Here is a 13,050-nt window from a genome sequence, read left to right on the forward strand (position 1 = left end):
TCTGATATGGGATGACGGCAGCGCTCTGCTGTGCACTGGGCTGTACAACATCTTACACAACACAACCCTTTTACTTCCACCACTCCAAAGTAGTCGTTCACAGTCCATTAAATTGATAACTATGTACTATTTTAGGCTACTTGTCTTCTTTTGTAAAAGAACAGAAGGCAGGAACGTATTTTTATTGACAGTCCGAATACAGTTTGCAGGAACTTTTATCCAATACGACTACACTGTACACATCTTGTGTTCAAGTATACAGAAGTGTATCTTTCTCATGGTTTAAGGTTAAATTAACCATGGTGATAAACTGATTCCGATGGTTTTGTTTATTTGTTGTTGTTGTTTTTTTTATCAGTGACAACTCATGTCAAGTCTGATTCACCAGTAAGACGCCCTGAGGGCGAGAAGCGCGGATCCGCCTGGGTGACAGCAGAATGCTGGGCGAGCGCTGGTGCTTTGGCAAGGGGGGTCAGATCAACATATGGAATGAATTCTGTACTGGCCAAATATGGAGTGTGTCTTGAGTGTACAGGGTTTAATGAGGTCAGATCAACAAGAGTTGCTGGCTGGCTCCATATATGCAGATCTAGGTGATGATCCAGTCTTCTAGTTCTACATGTATGGTTATCCAGGGTTAGATGAGGTCAGTGTCGTGATCTTCATATATGGATATGGCCATATAAGGTGGCGTGACGTGTCACGAGGTGTGACCATATATGGAGGCGTTAAGGGTCTCCATGATGTCACGAGGTCAGATCCATATATGGAGATCTAAGGGTCTCCATGATGTCACGAGATGTCATGAGGCTTGATGGATTGGCAACCATATATGGAGTTGTGACGGATGGACGCAACCATATATGGAGGTGTGACGGACAGATGTGAGAAGCAGGATTTCATAGTAAAGGATTTCGGTCGCAAATGACACATTGTGAGCTTGTAGATCTTCTATTTTATGTACATGACAGCCAGGATGTTTAGATCAGGCATTAGACCCATCATGACACCATCAAAGCAACACAGACAGACAGACACATGAGAACAATGCACCCCATTTTAACCGGGATGTGAAATAATGTGCGCAATTATCTTTTCTCTCATTCCAGGGCATATCAATATAGGCCTAATCAAAGGGACAATACCCAGGAGGTAGAGGCAATGAGTAATTACAATCTGTCAAGCAGATAAACGTGTTAAGCCATTGTGACTATTGACTCAGAATTGATGTAAAACCTTTCCAAAGCTTATGATGAATTGATTTGAGTGTACATGCGTACGCGCACGTGTGTGTGTGTGTGTGTGTCTCTGCTGCCATATATGGCGGCATCGCCGTTACTTAATTGTGCCCATGGAGTGCTGAGTGATGTGTGTTGTATCATGAGGACATGCATATCCATGAGTTTGTGAATGTAACCTTTTTACTGCACCTAAAATATTTGTGTCCCTGTAACCATTCTAAATTATTACGAGACTTCCGCATGCATGGTCCAATTAATGTCCATTTGTGTCTTTTATCCAGAGGCCTATATAATATTGTCCAGTTGCCTTCTTAGGCTACTGCTTGGCCTTAACAGAGTACGACAACTTGCAATGGGCCTGGTCTACAAACATCCATGCAACACTGTTAACACAAGGCAAAAAACTCAAGATGACAAGATCCACACAGCCGCTTTGAATCTTGGAGGTTAAAAAGGTGTGACATGTCCATTGCAAGCTAATTCCGTAAGCAGTCACACTGCAAATCCAAATCAGCAAACCGTTTAATCTTATAATACGATAACACATGTTCTCCTGCTGACACAGCTGAGCATCCACTCAAACTAAACTGCATTCCAGGCCACCCACTAGATGGCAGTATGGAATCAAGATTATACAGTACTTTCCATTAGCACTGCATGCAGTCCAAAGAGCTGCTGCTCCTTGCACAGAAAAGCAGAGATTAGTTTGTCATGTTCATTCATACAAAAAAAAAGAATACCAGCCATTATCAGAATGTATTGACAATCCTCTTAAATGATTTAAGCCGCTTATGTTTCTGAAACTTAAACTGTGTGTGTGTGCGTGCGTGTGTGCGTGCGTGCGTGCGTGCGTGCGTGCGTGCGTGCGTGCGTGCGTGCGTGTGTGCGTGCGTGCGTGCGTGCGTGCGTGCGTGGAAGGCGGCCTGTATACCAAAGGTCATTCCTTTATCACTCATACTGTACACACAAACATAAAGTTGTCCAATCCAAACATGTTACAGTAATACATTACATTACATGTTATGTTTCAGCATGATATATCAGCAGTGATCCAACTATTTCTTTACATCAGGTGCTCTATAGAGAAAACAAGGGATTGGGAGTAGCTGTGTCATTAGGGGTAATAGGTTATGGATATCTCCCATCGCAGATGTGTGGTTGAATTACACCCATAGATATAACACCTCCAGAAGGCTCAAAAATGGTCATTATTTTGCTCGTAATCATATAGGGACACCTCTTTTGGCGCTACATAATCTCTCCGCCATACACATGTAGTGTTGTTGTTGTTGGCGTATGACCTTTTGCCTCCGTAAAATGTCATTTAATGACATTTTAGGGAGGCAGAAATGTGTCATGTGAACTGAGTCATTGCGGTTACAGCAGCAACATTAATGTTCAAGCATGTGGTGATGTCTCAAAACATGAGACGACGGGGCTTGAACATAAAATATATTAGCCTAATCGTAGTCCAGACCATTCAGTTAAATCTCTCTCAAAGGCTAGCGGAGACAGACTTCTTAGCCGGCGAGAGGTTGTCATTGCACTTTTGACTCTTCTCTGTACACTAGAAAATCACACTTGTGTGAAGTGAGGGGCACTCTTATCATCATACATGCTCATACAACACATTCCGTGCTCAGCCAATCAAATCATCACAAATGTCATTCCGGCCCAATAACACTTTTGGCATCCTCACTTTTCTGCCCTGCACTTTTTATCCTCAATATGTACTTTGCTCAACCAATCAAATCATCGCTATGGGGTGATCAGCCAATCAAAATAGGCGTTCAACACTGCATGTTGTCATTGGCAGTGTAGCCTCGGTACCAGGCTTTCATTTTCGTCTGCGCAAAAAAATGAAAGCCTGGAGGAACGCATTGGCCGCTCTGTTCTAGAAGTGGGAGTCAACCCTTCCGGGTGGCCGTCGCTCCAAATGATGTGACGTATAGCGCTGCACTAGGGGAGGGGGGCGGGGGTGACTCACAGATCGATGAGATTCAATCAGGGCGTGCGCAAATCTCTGCCGCGACCCGCCCCTGTCTAGACCAGAAACCTAACACATTAGCTCAGGCTATTGGCATTGGCAGTGTAGTTATAGTTCAGATTTAAAGCTGTAGGAAATACTTGCCATTAATATATTGGTTGCAAAGGATGTATTCATTGATTGCCTGGTTTTGTGCTGCTGCTGGTGCAGTGATACTGGACACAAATAATTGTTCCATGTGACAGAGCGGTCAAAATTTAACGGAAGTTGCTCTATATGGTAGAAATAGGTCAACAAGAGCCTATACAAATGACACTAGTTTTGTGGATTCATTCATTTTTAATGAGTGGCCCCCCCAGCCCCCCACCAAATGACTGGAACTACACCAGACCAGAAATCCCACAGCGGGACTCAGAATATCAATTAACACCTATGCAACCACTATATTAATATTAATATTTCCTACAGCTTTAAAGGGACACTTCACCCTTTTTGCAAAAAAACATATGTTAATTACGTTTAGAAGATTTAGAACACTTTCCTGGGGGTCTGTATGTGTGTAATATGTGGTTTTAGATATTTTAGATTTTAGCAGTGAGCCCAGTGTCTCTGATGTCATCGACACTGGGCTCACTTCCTTCCTGGACTACAATTCCCACAATGCTTTGGTGCACTGCTCCTCCTTGTGGATAGGGGGAGGGCTGTCTTACTGAGACAACATGTAGTCCAGGAAGTAAGTGGGCCCAGTGTCCATCACATCAGAGACACTGGGCTCACTGCTAAAATCTAAAATATCTAAAACCACATATTACACACATAAAGACCCCCAGGAAAGTGTTCTAAATCTTCTAAACGTCATTAACATAATTTTGTTTTGCAAAAAGGGTGACGTTTCCCTTTAAGCAAAAATCTGAACTAACCCTTTGAAAAGGGCGATCTGACTGGCGAAAACAACTCAACTGTGCACTCTTCCAAACCCCTGAGTAGTGTGTCAAATTTGTATCCCTTGTGTTCTTTGATCGCAAGATCCAAAATTAAGCAAGCGTGTTTTCTTTAACTGTAGCACCAAAACTACTGCAGAGAGTTCTTACCATTTCAGTTGCATCAGCACATGGGAGTTGTTAAGAACACACTTGTAGATGTCATGAAACCTTACGAGTCATTTTGGAATCTGGTATTCAACTCACTAATTTGACAGTCTACTACAGTATCTGGTTTAACATGATGTGTAAATCATTGTCACAATTGACTCTTTGTTTGCTTTCCCAGGGAAGTAGTAATGACACTGTGCTTAAATCAAGTGAGAATAAAGCGTTGTCGGGCTGCACTAACTTAATTTGTGTCCCACTTTTCAATGGCATTTTGGCTACATACACCATGAGTCCCGTGATAATGAAGATGTATAATAGACTTGCCTGTATTAATGCTTTTATTCAAGATAATTATCTTGCAACATATTATGTTATTGGGGTTTTGAATGCCGATATTACTGAAGTAACTCATTGTTTGGTAAACACCAAAGATATGAAGATAATTTTATCCTGTCAACCAAAGGGCTCCTCCATACATAAGTGAAACCTGGCATACTAACTGGCTTGACCACTGTATTAGGGCAGCTGCAGCAACTGCAGTGTCTGCTCATATACCTCTTGCACAATAAATGTTGAGGTCCGTTCAATAGTTAGAAATGACAGCAATGCCCAGGCGGTGGCGTAACCGTCTGGGCACCCGACTGGTAATCCAGTCGCAGTGTGCCGCGGGTTCGACTCCCGAGCCCGACACGGCCTTTACTGCATGTCTTCCCCCATCTCTCTCCCGTTTCCTGTCAGCCTACTGTCTGTCCCTTCAAAAACCAATAAAAGGCGTAAGCCGCAAAAAAAAAATGACAGCAATGCTGGTTCTCTTCTTGTAAACTGGACTGGTCAACTGAGGATTTACTGACATATGAACACCTGCAGATGCTATTATGTGTAAGGGTGCTAATTCTAAGAGTGTGGAGCAGGATGCCCTCTGTTCCTTGTATGATGACATAGTGGCTGCTTTGGTTGAAGGTGGCAAGCCCAACTACAAACGTAACTAGGAATGCACTCTGTCGAGACGCCAACTTGTGCCTTACGCACAAGTAGAGGCCATGTATGGCCTGCTTGTGCGCAAGCAGAGCGCGCCATGAGGTGCGCACCACTGGCATTAACTTTATACCAACCTTGAAACGTACCTTAGTTACGTCACCAAGAATGTTGGTCCCATATTGGCTGTTGACGGTGACGTAATGCTGGTCGCTGATTGGCCGGTGGAGTACACCGACATACATGTATACATACTGTACACATTACCCAGCCGATCGCAGTACTTGCACGCTCTGCTTGCGCAATAGTAAACCATCCTTACCATGCACTGTTGAAGGAATTTCTGGAGCTGAGAATATTGTGGCGATATGGTGACAGTTACTCTGTATCAGTCCGACTGGTTTTATGATCCATGGCATACTACTCGACTCAATGCTATCAGTATTGCTTGTCCCAGTTACAAAGGACAAAGCGGGAAAGGTTAGTATAGCCTGGATAATTATAGACCCATAGCCATAGCCAGCATCCTCTCAAAAGTCATGGAATGAATCACAGGAATGAATCATCAGGTTGAGTATATTCATTGTTTAGATAATCAGTTAAACCAAAGCATGGCACTGAAGTGTGTTTTTTTTTGCTCTCAAGGAAATTGTGAGCAAATACAAGAAATGCATCAGTCCTCATGTGTTTTATTGATGCGTCCAGAGCCTGTGGTCAGGGTTAACCACAGAAAGCTTTTTTATAAACATGAAGCAAAGAGGAGTGCCTTGATATACTGTGAGGGTCCTGGCCTACTCGTATGCCCACCAGACCACGCGTGTCAAATGTGGTGGGGGTACATCAGCCCCATTTGGGGATAGCAATGATGTCAGGCAGGGGGGAATTATTTATCCAATTTTAATCAATTTATATATGGATCACATATCTGCTCAACTGAGAGCCTTTAACACTGGGTGCATGCATGGTTGGTGAAACACTTGTGAATTTATTGATTGATTGAATACTTTATTAGACAGAAATGAAAACAGAAACAGACTTGGGGCCATATTTCCGTCAGTGCTAAACCCCTTATGCCTAAACTTCTTTTTTATACTATTTTGAAAAGCATATTAAAATTGTTCAACTAGCCGGTCTACATCAACACGTTGTGAGCTTGTACCTGTAGATCGGCTATTTGAACTATATACTATATATACTATTTGAACGGCTATACTAAACTAAAATTGGATCAAGAAATGGAATGAGCAAATTTGAGTCTATAAACCTATAGAAACTGCACTACTCAACTATACATTTTATACATTTTTATTGCATTTACAAAGTTTGGCCATTTGAACTGTTACACTGCACAGTGCAAACTGTTCCGTCTGGCCCCAGTAAACGCTACAGCCATTTGACCTGCTGCACTAAGCAAACTCTATGTTCACTTCGGTTCAACTTCAGACTGAGACCCATGGGCATAGAACCACACAACCCATTGTTCTTTTTCCGCCCTATCTCTCTCCTGAACCCCCCCTCCGTCCCCTCAACCTTTCACTCAGTGCCTCCATATGTCTCCTAGCTTTGCCCGGTGCGAGGTCACAGTGGAATAGCGCCATTTAGCTTCCATTGAGAGAGCGCCTGCTGGGCTCGCTGGAGTGATCCCTAATCTAGCCAGAGATCTGTGTTTCTCCGCATGCCCTCCAAAAGCCGTGTAATTGGAACTAAAATTGGAAGCAGGATTGGGGCTTGTTTACGTAACAAGCGTTCACAGTGATAACACCGCTGTGCATGTGCTGCTGCTAACGATCAAGTCTGCCTGCTCGTCCGTCTGTCTGCAGACATGCATTTAGGGACGGCAGTAGGTATTATTTAACACATTTTTCAAGAACATTTTCATTGAGGTGTGAATGTTGTTTTACAGCGATGCCCTGCTGTACACGAACATAGATGACGTGCATTCACAGCTGCCTGGTGAATGCTCGATTGGAATATAGCCTACTGTCATACATGGGAAACTGCCTCAATTATTCTTCAATGTCTCCATCCAGATTATTTTATCCATGGACATTATCCACCATGATTTAATTGGAACATATCACTGAACACTAGGCTACCACGCGTATGGCCCCGTATTGACCATTTTCACACGGTGCCGACGGCGGCCATTTTGCTCTTCCTTCATGAGTGAAAAGGCTGGCATGTGAATAATAGTCTGCTCTGTGCACATTGTTAGCAGACGCCGCTTTCTATCTAATCCTGGCGGCTAATATTTTCAGTAGAGAGAGATGTGTTACAGTCTACAGAATGGCCAGTACAGGCAAAATGTAATTTTTGCCTGTGTATTTATTTCCTCTCGAAGATTATAATGGTCAAATAGCTGTGAGGCACTGCATGGGAGCTAGCTGTGGATGCCAAGCTTTCGTCCTACAGGATGTTAGGCCTGTCTGTCTGTCTGTCTGTCTGTCTGTCTGTCCACATTGCTCTTTTCATCTAGCAAAGGTGTGTTTTTGTGTGTGTTTTTTTTCTCATTATGGAGCGATAGTTGTGACCTGGTGGCACATCGCAAAGCCCATGTTTATGCAGTTGTTCCTTCTCTCTCTCTCCCCCCCACTGCTCACTGAGATAAGTCATGATGAGTCATAGCTCAGACTGGAGACACTGCATTGCCATTGGGTGGCAGGAATAGCATCTCCAGAATCAAGAACCAAGCCCTCAGTGTCATTTTAACTCACTCCGAGTGTACAGATGTAACCAGATGGCTCCGTAAATCGACAGTGACATTAGCGTGCACGTGCACTGCTCACTGACGTGAAGAATGGACAGTCCAAACTATGTAAAGCTGTGCACTGCATGCGAGTTCTACAGTACATTATTAATCAAGGCAAGGTTAAAACCTAGTATGGCATGTATGAAACACTGGAAGGCTTTTAATTTGACGGCACAAGTGCTATAACCAATATGTCTGTGATCTTATCCATCATGATCTGCTCTGTAATGGTCTCCACGCACACACACACTACTCTAGCTCTGGTCCATAGCTTTAATGCATTCATTAGATTAAATGCAGACCAGCCTCTCAAAAATAAAAAGAACGTTTTCGCTACTCACCAATGCACTCTGAGCCCAAAATGCACTTTTTGGGCCAGAAAGGGATTTTTTTTTTCACCGGAAAAAAAATACTTTGTTACTCTCTACCGATATAGAGAAAACCCCATAGACATGAAGATTTTGCTTCCGGTGAAATCAAATCCCTTTCTGGCCAAAAAGTGCATTTTATATGTGTGGGTGGTAGAGACCAGCGGGTGGCGGATTTAGCCGCGGTTGCCGCGGGTGAACCGCAGTTTAGGGTGGATTAGGGTCAATTCAATATATTATAAATTAATATCGGATAAACCGCGGGTGAAATAATGCTGGAAATAATAAATGAATGGCAGCCATCTATCTATAGGCTTTATAACTTTTAAAACGGAAATAAATTAATGATATCTATCTATAGTCTTATAATATATTTTTTAAAAGGCACAAAATCTCAGCATGCGTGCGTTAGTAGTATTTTAATATTTTCCATCAGGCACAAATTAGACGCCTATATTGGCTAAGAAGGACCACAACAACGAGTGGGCTGCTAGCTGCTAGGCTAACAGGCAGCTGAGAGTATGAAAGAAACTTACAACTAACTGAAACAGAAGGGAAGAATATAAGTTTGGCGTGGGACTCGGTGCCATGGGACTGCATGGGAGCGAGGGCTGGATATATGCCACATGAAAAGACGTTCGTTGCGATGTGCGAACGTGACTGACTGAACGGACGGCAGCCTTGTTGCCATGGAAATGGGAATATACAACCGTAACTTTGGTGAACTGTCGGCAGTGGTGAGTGACACAACTTATAAATAGCCGATCTACAAGCTCACAACGCGTCGCAGCGAGCCAGCGACGCGTTGTGAGCTTGTAGATTGGCTATCCCTGCAGCGGATTTCGGGTGGTTGCGGATATATAAATTGGATTAATTAATTAATGCGGTCGGATAACGGGCGGATCATTAATATGTACGGGCGGATTAGGGTGACAAAAAAGCTCATCCGCAGTTCTCTAGTGGGTGGGGGGCTCAGAGTGCATCCACCAAGGACAGTAGGCTTTCAAATAACACAAGCCGCCTTTGTATTGGTCAGTAGCAAAAACTTTATTTTCGCTACAGTCGAGAGGCTGGTCTGCATTTCATGCGAGCGCAGGAAGACAAGAGTAGCATAGCTCTATTGAAGGCATTAGAGCTAACACTCCTCTATTTGTCTTTTTCTCTCTTGGGTGCATGCTGTCCAGAAGCAATATGCAACTAGAAAAAGTGCCCTTCTGGGCACAGGTCTGCACCAGGAGGATAGGACTGTGTGAGATGTTTGGCAAAATGTTTAGGATTAATATAAACATGTTTTTGAGGCATTTTGTTCCAAAAATGTGTTTTGTAAAAATCAACCTGTTGGTGGCGCTATAACAGGCTAATGTGAAAAGGGTGGGATATATTCCTCAGCCTAGTAAGAAAATGTGTGAAAGATTTCACGTAAATTGCATGCTGCGTTCATGATTTGAGGCTTTTGTTCAAAACGGGGCAATCTTGCAAACTGTGAAAGCTAATTATAGCCAATTAGGATGGAATATGAAATATCGGACAGATCCGACTAGAGCACATGACCATAGAGATACTGTGTAACGATTTGTGAGATTTTTGGACAGAATCTGGAGGAGTAATATAAAAAAATGTGTTTTACAAAAGTCGGCCTCCTGGTGGCGCTATAAAAGGCAGATGCGGAAAATGCAGGTCAACGGTTTGTCCTTGGCCCCTAGGGAGTGTGCATGCAGCGTTTCACGCAGATCGGTGTAGTTTTAGGTAAAAAATGTGAAAAGCTGCCTCATGGTCGCGCTATAACAGGCCGTTCTGGAAAATGTGGGGCAGAGGTTCATCGTTGGCATCCAGGGAGTGTGTGTGCAAAGTTTGGCATCGACCGGGTTAACACATCTTGTGCCCAAGACGTCTGTGGACGTCCTGGGTATTGCGCAACGTGCATAGCCCAAGACGTCTGTGGACGTCTTTGAAAAAAAAAAAAAAGTTTTTTTTTTTTTTTTTTTTTAATTTTTTTTTTAGTAAAAAAAATCAGAAAAATCAAAACACTTTTTTTTTTTTTTTTTTAACACGTGGTGCCAAAGTTTGTTTTTTTCGCCATTGAGAATGCATTTGGCGTTTAAATTAAATAACTCAGAAACTATAAAACATTTCAAAGCAAAAAGTTCCAGCATGTGTCTGCACAGTCAGCTGAATTATAAAAAATGTGAATGGATTTTCTAGGTGAAAGTGATTTTGGGCAGTTAAGCGTGGGCTCTCAATGTGTTTTAAAGAGAATAAGTATTCACACATGCACACGCACACGCACACACACACACACACACACACACACACAGCAGCAGCCGATCTTATTGTCTAACCCAGATCATGAAGCGATGTGATGTTGCACGTGATCTTATTCACTTTTGTGTGAATCCTCAGGAGCCCCCCGCATGTCCCCGATTAATTTTGCACGTCGCCATTGAAATTCACACCGGCGCCACTGACTGACACATGATACATAAAGACAATGTCCGCCCGCCGCTCATTGTCACCGCCATGCAGCGTCTTGAGTATACTTCATCCCTGTGTGACTAAAAGAGCAGCTAGGTTTGAGGTTTCGGCTTCCTTCTTCCAACCCCTGCGCGCCACAGGAGACAGCGCGGAGGGAGATCTCAAAGGAACAGCTCTCTCTGTGATGTGCATTTCAAGCCTCTTCCTTCAGCAAACTCTAACAAGCAAGAGACGGGCGGATATGATGTGACACTGACCCTGGAAAATGTTCGACTGGGGAGCCCTTCTGTGTGAGAGAGGGCTCTTTTTCATCTGCAAACAAGTTTCCACCAACCGCTCGCTCCCCTTGTCAGTTGGTTGGGGTTTGAGCTGCTGTGGAGGATATGTCACTGTTGCTCAACCAGTGTGTCCACAGAACTGTCGCCAGTGGTGGAAAGTAACTAAGTACATTTATTTAAGTACTGTACTTAAGTACAATTTTGAGGTATTTGTACTGTACTTGAGTATTTCTAATTTCCAATAAATTTACTTCTACTCCACTACATCTCAGAGCCAAAATTTGTACTTTTACTTCACTACAATTAATTTAAAACTTTAGTTACTAGTTACTTTGGAGATTTTATCCCACGATTTTGTAACCCATTTTCACCCCTGTGTCAATTATCTAATGTGATCCTGGGCATACTCACCCTCCGCCAACCTAGGGAGAGCAACAGACTTGAACTCATGCTTCCTTCATGCATGAGTGTCCAAGTCGCTCCTTTACACCTGACAGGGGGGAGTTTCCCCTGGTTGGACGTAGCGCATGGAAGGAACACGTTATTCCAACCAGTTCCTTTCCCCTCCATCAGGCACCCCGGGAGGCCAGGGGGAGGCAGTTTAGAGACCAGGATTACTGCATGTGTTTTGTGAGGGTACCTACCTACCGTAGGGGACACGGGGAGAACATGCAAAATCCACACAGAAAGGCCCTTTCGCCAACCCTGCCTCGGGTATGGGCACTGATGGCGCGGAGGAGAGGACACGCCGCCAGCGCCCACAGCGTCCCGAGCGGGAATCGAACCCAGGACCTTCTAGCTGTGAGGCGACTATACCGACTGTGCCACCGTGCCCCCGATATTTTAATTTTGATTAGAAAACATACATTAACCACTTCAACCCTATACGTCGCAACGCGACGCATTGTGAGCTTGTAGATCTGCTATTTTCAATAGATTTTGTACACATTTTGAACTTGTGAAATGGTACATTCTGCACAATGAGTACTTTTACTTTTACTTTAAGTACATTTTGATGCCGATACTTTTCAATTCCGTACTTTTACTTGTAACGAAGTAGTTCTAAATTGCAGTATTGGTACTTTTCCTTAAGTAAAACAATTGAGTACTTTTTTCCACCACTGACAGTCATCATATGGTTTAGGGCCTACAATACAAGCTCACAAGGCAAAAACCTGGTGCGAGACACCACATGCAACCGAGGATAAACCCAGCATTAAATATTAATACAAAAACTGTAATGAAATATAAATGACCCGTGTGATTTATGCCTTCTTATATGAAATGAATAAAAGAGGTGAGGCAATTTAGCTAGGCAAGCCTCACAGGAGGGTATACCGTATAGTGTAGACTAGAGACGAATGAGATGTGGTTGTTGGGCCTTATGAGGCTTTATGGACTATATTGAGATATTGAAATGAGTCAGATTTCAATCATGAATGATTCTCCCTCGTTATGGAAATAAACCATATGAATTATGCCCAGTAGTCTGTTTTGCCTTGCACTGACGACAACACCAACCCTATAGCCTTTGTGCCAATGGTGACATGTGTGTGCCCACAGTGACGCAGCAAGACACTGTTAAAGTAGAGTCAAGCACATTTCTTTTTATGTTTTACCCATAGCGGAACCAGCTCAGTGGCCTATAGCGGTTATAGAGTGTCCTCCCTGAGTCTAAGGGGAGGCTGGGTTCAACCGTCGGGCCAAAATACAATGCTTCCTTGGCTGACAGTGACACACAGTATGAAGGTTTGCGGTCTACTTGTAACAACCTCACGCTATGAAAACAGCAGAGAGGTTCCTGACTTATGGGCTACACCACCACACGCACGCATGCACACACACACAAAGCGTACAACTCCAGAAGTTTCAAAATGTTGTACAAATCT

The sequence above is a fragment of the Electrona antarctica genome (assembly GCF_951216825.1).
Source record: "Electrona antarctica genome assembly, chromosome: 10".
Lineage (NCBI taxonomy): Eukaryota > Metazoa > Chordata > Actinopteri > Myctophiformes > Myctophidae > Electrona > Electrona antarctica.